Source organism: Oratosquilla oratoria, chromosome 37 (assembly GCF_046742065.1).
Source record: "Oratosquilla oratoria isolate Oo_2021 chromosome 37, ASM4674206v1, whole genome shotgun sequence".
NCBI lineage: Eukaryota > Metazoa > Arthropoda > Malacostraca > Stomatopoda > Squillidae > Oratosquilla > Oratosquilla oratoria.
In genome coordinates, this window is record NC_134813.1 from 30,819,203 (window position 1) to 30,826,702 (window position 7,500).

Consider the following 7,500-nt stretch of genomic DNA (forward strand, 5'->3'; position numbering starts at 1 on the left):
GGAAATGTACATTATGAATAACCAGCGCTTCTGTCCACCTTGAGGACAACATCGGTGGAGTCAAAGAGTTGGCCAAGGAAAGAGATTTCAGGAAGAAAAGAGAAGATCAGAGGTTTAGCAGAAGTCAAAAGCGATCAGAATTCTTTATTAATTGGATATCATTTCCCATATATGGTAATGGTTGATGACTGCATATGAACAAAAGGGAAATTGATTGAAATAGATCATTATTGGTAGAATATAGAGGAGTGTGAAAGAGAAGATGAAAGGTGAGGTGGTTCGGACATGTCGAAAGGATTGTCCCTCCAAGGAGATCGAGGGTAATCCTACGAGTACCTCACGCCAGGAGGAGCTTAGCCTCCACCCAAGTCCTCACCTTTGCCCTGTGTAACTGGACTTCCGAGGCAGATAAATGCGTTGGAATTGAACGCACGTTTATGCTCATGTTCGTACATATAAGTATATATGCGCATATACATATACGTATGCATGTGCATATACGTATATATACATATATATACATAAACATATATATACATATTTACATATATACATATACGTATAAATATACATATATATATATATATATACATACTCTTATGCTGTACATATACATGTATGTATACAAAAGCAAGGCACAACATAGAAAAGGAATCTTGTTGCAAACCTTCTGTAAATCCATAAAACGCCGACATAGTGTTCCGACACCTTCCCCGCTGCCCGATCCCAGCGGGCGCCGGGCGGGCGATACCGCATCTTTGCCGCCGTCGTCGCGTGCGCGCTCATGGAATACATCTCACCTTTCCAGGCAGACACCCGATCTATCCTAAGGATAGATGTATTCCGCTCAGAATGGCCTGACACTCAAACTGCGCCCGATTCGCCTTGTCCGAAGTTAGTGATACCTCTATGGACCAGAGACACGCGTCGTTGTATGTGATTGGAGACTTGTAGGACCGAGTTTTGGGGCCAGTATGAGCACTCCCCACGTATTCATGTAGGAAGAATGTTATAAAATATAGGTATCGTCGAAGGTAGTTTGTAAATAAATGAATAAATAGAGGAATGGGTAAATAAATTTATAAAGAAATAAGTAAACGAAATATAAATAAGAAGATAAAAGAGGTATAAGGGAAGGATCGGTGAGGTGAAAGTTTGTTATCTAGCCTAACCACCTCGCTCTGCGGTGTACAGATTAGATTTAGTTTATAGAAAAAACAAAGATAATAGATAAATGAATAAACAGATAAACAAGTAGATAGATAGATAAACAATTTAATGAGAACAAATATATACATTTCTATTTGGAAAACGATATCCGCCAATCAGGAAAGAAAGGTGACCAAAGTGGGCGGGGCCTAGCTGACAGCCTGACGCGCACAGCCTCATGTGCAGTCCAGGAAAGAATTTGTTTTACCACAAAGTCCAACTGAAGATTTTCAAAAATGAAAATGAAATCGGTGAATGAATAAGCACGTAGAAAATAGATATATAATGAATACAATGATAAATAGTGCATATAGAGAAATAAAAAAAATTAATAACCAACAGAACAAAAGAAGATAAGACAAAGAAATCTAAAAATATATATAGACATAATAAGACAAAAATAAATTGAATAATAGAAACAAAATAGAATAGACACGGAATAGTAATAGACGAACAAATGAACAATCAATGTTATCTTCTCTTTATTGGAGACTTTCGAAATGCAAACGACCGCGGCAAACTGTTGCACAAGAATCCAACAGGTTGCAACAAGGGCTTGCTGGGGGAAGAGGGGGGAGGGGGCGCTGGGGGGAGAGGGAGGGAGTGTCAGGTCACGTGATCTTGTGCAAAAGCGAGCGACAATGAATGTGGAACAAGCAAGAGAATTTCCTATTGATTTATTTGTTCGTTTGGTTGTATGTTTTTGTTGATTTATGTACCTGATTTTTTTATCTATTAATTATCTTTATTATTACTTTTTATCTATCTATTTATAATATTATTTGTTGACTTATTTATCAGATAATTTATTTATCTATTTATCTATTTCATCTACTAATTTGTCTGTTTGTTTTTTATTTATCATTAACTTTTCATTGCTCTATGTATCATTCTATTTATTTGTTTGTTAATTTCTTTATTTATCTCTTTGTTCATTTACTTTTTTCCGTTTTCCTTTGTCTTTGTCAACGTAAATGTGTTTCACATTTTGCTACTTTTTTGTTTTACTGTCATATTCTTTGTTTAGGGAATTGAATTGTCATCTAGTTCTTGTGTCTAGTTAGATTTTCTTTGCAGTATCATCCTGAGCAGTGCTAATCGCGCATTCTAAACTAATTCTATAACTGTGAATATATATGTATATATATGTCTATATATATATATATATATATATATATATATATATATATATTTATTTATAAATATATATATATATATATATATATATATATATATATGGAACTCCCATCATGTAGTCCTTGGATGAGAAAGAGGAGCTGGGGAAGGAGGAGGAAGACAAGGAAGAGGAAGAATGAGGAGGAGAAGGAGGAAGAGAAGGAGTAGGAGAGGGAGGAAGAAGAGAAGGAAGAGGGAGAAGGAGGAAAAGGAAGAAAGGGATGAAGAGGAGAAAAGGAAAAAAAGAAGGGTGAAGGAGGAGGAAAAAGAGAAGGAAGAGGGAGGAGATGATGATGAAACGGAGGAAGAGGAAAAGGAAGAAAAGGATGATGAGGAGGAAAAGATAAAGGGAATTAGAGGAGAAGGAAAAGAAGGAGGAGGAGGAGGAAGAGAAGGAAAAGGAAGAGGATGAAGGGAAGGCAGTGGAAAAGGAGGAGGAAGAGGGAAAGGAAAAGGGAGGAGGGGGAAGAAGAGAAGTAAGAGGAAAATGAAGGAGGAGGAAGAAGAGGAAGAGGAGGAGGACCTTAAGTGAGAGTCGAGCTCCCGGGTCGTGCCCAGGTACTTAAGAGCTCAGCGTTTGTCCTCAGATCGATCACGCCTCCCCCGGGAGAGGATTCGGGTCCTCCGGCGTCGTGAGGGATTGCCGGATGAGGGATTGGGGTCTTGGGATGCGGAGGGGAGGAGGGGTGGTCCCCTCCCTTCCCTTCCCTTCCCTCCCCCCATCTTCATCACCCACTCCCTCTCTCCCTTCCCTCCCCCAATCTTCATCACCCACTCCCTCCCTCCCGTATTGAATGTTTGCTAGGGATATTCATCTTTGGTTTCTGTAATACACACACACACGCGCGCACACACACACGTACACACACGCACACACACACACGTACACACGCATACACGTACACACGCACAAGCACACATGTACACACGCACACACATACGTGCACACACACACGTACACACGCACACACAACAGTTTTATATGAAATTCAAAAACTTCCTCTCTCTCTCTCTCTCTCTCTCTCTCTCTCTCTCTCTCTCTCTCTCTCTCTCTCTCTCTCTCTCTCTCTCTCTCTCTCTCTCTCTCTCTCTCTCTCTCTCTCTGACGATTTTATTCGGCCAAGGAAGGGGAACCCTCTCCAGCTCTGTGAATCACTTAAAATAGTTTATTCAGTTTAAGAATCAAAAATTTTATGCCGACAAGTCTTGTTTCTCTTACACTGACATGAGTTTCCACCCTGGCCTCCATGGGAGAAGGCTGCCCGTTCTGTGTGGAAGAAAGTAGAACTAGTAGTTCTCTCTCTATTCAGAATCTTCAGAATACTTTTCAGAATACTATTCAGAATAATTCCGAATATTGGAACGAAATTTGAAACCTGAAATGCGATTTCGTTGCGAATTATTGAAATGTCCCTATATCAGAAGTTCTTAATAGGATTTTTATATATGTTTTAAATACAGACAAGTCTTGACACTAAGCATAGCGCTTCTATCCATCCCCAGCGCAATAATCTAATAATATTCAAAGAATAACCTAGAATAAGCCCATTGTGTCTATATTTCTCCAAAGATCCGGGATTGCCCATAAGTATAGATGTTCATGCTAGATGTACATATATACATATATGTACAAATGTACATATATTTACATGTGTACTATGTACATCTTTTGTAGTAACGGGCGATTTTCTTCAGATTCTTTGTTCTGGTTAGAACAGAAGGGTTAATCAGTTGAAGGAGGACTGAGAAGGCAAAATATACGGAAAATAAAAAAAATTATAGATACATACTAATAATAATGATAATGATAACAATAATAGTAATAATAATGATAATGATAATGATAATAATAATAATAATAATGATAATAATAATAATAATAATGATAATAATGATAATAATAATGATAATAATAATAATAATGATAATAATAATAATAATAATAATAATAATAAAATAATAATCATATTAACAATAATGATGATATTATATAATAATAATAATAATAATAATAATAATAATGATAATAATGATAATAATGATAATAATGATAATAATGATAATAATGATAATAATGATGATAATAGTAATGATAATAATAACAATGATAATAATGGTAATGATGATAATAATAACAATGATAATTAATTATTATCATAATAGCAATAATAATAATTTTGATATGAATTATAATAGTAATGATAATGATGATAATAATGATAACAATGATAATAATGATGTTACTGATGATAATAATAATAATAATAATAATAATAATAAAATAAATAATAATAATAGTAATAATAACAATAACAATAATAATAATTATAATAATAATAATAATAATAATAATAATAATAATAATAATAATAATAATAATAATAATAATAATAATAATAATAATGATAATAACAATTTTGATAATAATAATGACGATAATAATTATAACAATAATAACAATAATTATAATAATAATAGTTGTTATAATAGCAATGATAACAGTAATAGTATTGATAGTAATAACAATATTAATGATAATAATAGTGATAATGATCATATCAATAACAATGATAATAATAATAATAGTAATAAAAATAATAATAATAATAATAATAATAATGATAATGATAATAATAATTATAATAATAATAATGATAATAATAATTAATAATTACAATAATGATGATAATAATAATAATAGTAACAATAATAATAATAATAATAATAATAATAATAATATAATGATAATGATAATGATAATGATAATAATAATAATAATAACAATAATAATAATAATAATAACAATTACAATAACGATAATAGTAATAATGATAATGACAATAATAATAATAATTAATAATAATAATAATAATAATAATAATAATGATAATAATAATAATAATAATAATAATAATAATAATAATAATAATAATAATAATGATAATAATAATAATTGATAAATACAATAATGATAATAATAGTAATAATAATAATAACCATGATAATTATAATAATGTTAATAACAATACTAGTGCTACTACTACTACTACTATTGATGATAATAATAATAATCATTACAATGATAATAATAATAATAGTGATTATGATAATAATGATGATAATAGTTATGATAATACAGTAGTAATAATAACAATGATAATAATAGTAATAACAACTATGATAATAAACCCCGTGCTAAAGGGGGTTAATCTCTTGAGGTACAGTTCCAAAAAATTAACAGATTCGCTTGAGGATAACCAGCATAAAATCCGTAAATGCAAAAAAAAAAAAGTTCGAAGCCTGAAACCTTTTTGGTCAGAATTGAATAAGACCACCTAACGCCAAACAGGAATTGTAGTTTAAAGGTTTAACTAAGGCAGCTTTAATCTCCTTCATTCTCCCAAGCTGAATAAAATCGCCTGGCGACAACGAAGATGTCGAGATTGTCTCTAGGTCTTCAGCGAGAGGTCCTGTACCGGGCCCAATTATATCAACTGATCCTAGCCAGAATAAAATCACATAATCATAAGAATTTAGGAGACTGCCAGAGACCATAAGGCCTACACTAGGCAGTGCCATGTCCCTTACTACCTGTCATCACTATCCATTAAACTATCTCGTCTTTTCTTAAAACAAACCATTGTTTCAGTGCTCACTAACTACATCACGGTTACTGAGTCTATTCCATTAGTTAACTACTCTGTTAGGTAAACCAGTTCTTGCCTATTTCCTTCTTAAACCTAACTCAAGACTTACCTTAGTTAACACGAGTTCGTAACACTAACAGAATAAAATCGTCTGGCGTCAGCCAGAATTAAATCATCCAAGACATCATCGTACAGCGAAAGAAAAAAAAAGAGCATTTGCGAGTTCGGGAGAGCACTTTAACACACGAAGTAACTGCCACTTACTCCTTCGATACCTAAACAGATTGTACACATAAGAAGGTAACCCCCACCCCTCCCCCGGCTGCTCGAACAAACTCACTACCCAGTTCGAACATGTGATTCTTATCTATAGAGGAGGTGCCTGAATGTGGCCAGCCACTAGTCGAGGTTCCCCCGCGCCTCTGAACTTCGCGCATGCTCGATAGCATCAGCCGGAGCCTTTGGAGCCCGGTTGGGGGTAGGTTTCTTGTCACTGTTGGATGCGCGATAGCTCAAGAAGAGCGTCTGCGCATCTAGCATCACTGGGAGTCTGTTTCTTTGAGGTGGTCCAGGGAGCCAGGGACCTGTCGTCCCTGGCGTCCCTCTTCTTCGGCTTCCAGGGACGACACCCGCGTCCCTGGCAGAAGTCTCCTTCTTGATTCCAGAAGCTTTTTTTTTTTTTTTTTAGTCCCTTGGTGGAAAGAGGCTGTCCCTGTCCCTGCCAGCTTTGACAGCTTCCCCTGAGCCTGGAAGCTGTTGTCCCTGGCCTGTTCACCTCAAGTCCAGAAGCTGTTGCCCTTTGGCAGATTTCCCTGAGTCTTTCAAAAAATCCCCTGGCCGGTGTCCCTGATGAAAGACAAAAATATTCCCTGACTAGTGTCCCTGAGTCCAAGAGTCCATGGGTCGTTTCACAGACTCCAGGGAATGTCGTCCTTTGTTCGGATTCCTGAACTCCAAGATTTGTTATTCCCTAATTCCATTCCTTATCTTAAACCATCTAAATTCAGGTGTATATATATATATATATATATATGTGTGTGTGTGTGTGTGTGTGTGTGTGTGTGTGTGTGTGTGTGTGTGTGTGTGTGTGTGTGTGTGTGTGTGTGTGTGTGTGTGTGTGTGTGTGTGTGTACATACACAGACACACACATATATATATGTATATGTATATATATATATATATATATACACAGTATGTATATATGTGTTTGTATATACAGTATATAACAACAGGAGGGCTTTTGGTTCATGACTGGGAAGGGTAATTATCAACAAATAACTGAATAAACAAATAGAGAGAAAAAAAAATAGGTAAATAGCTATACAAACAAACCAGCTGATAAACATTAAAATATGGCTTAAGCTTGGCTACCGATTCTTAATCCTTCTATGTACACAACATGTTTATGCCTCTGCGGGAAGTTTGTTCACATCATGCATATATACATATATACATAAACGTCTTCAT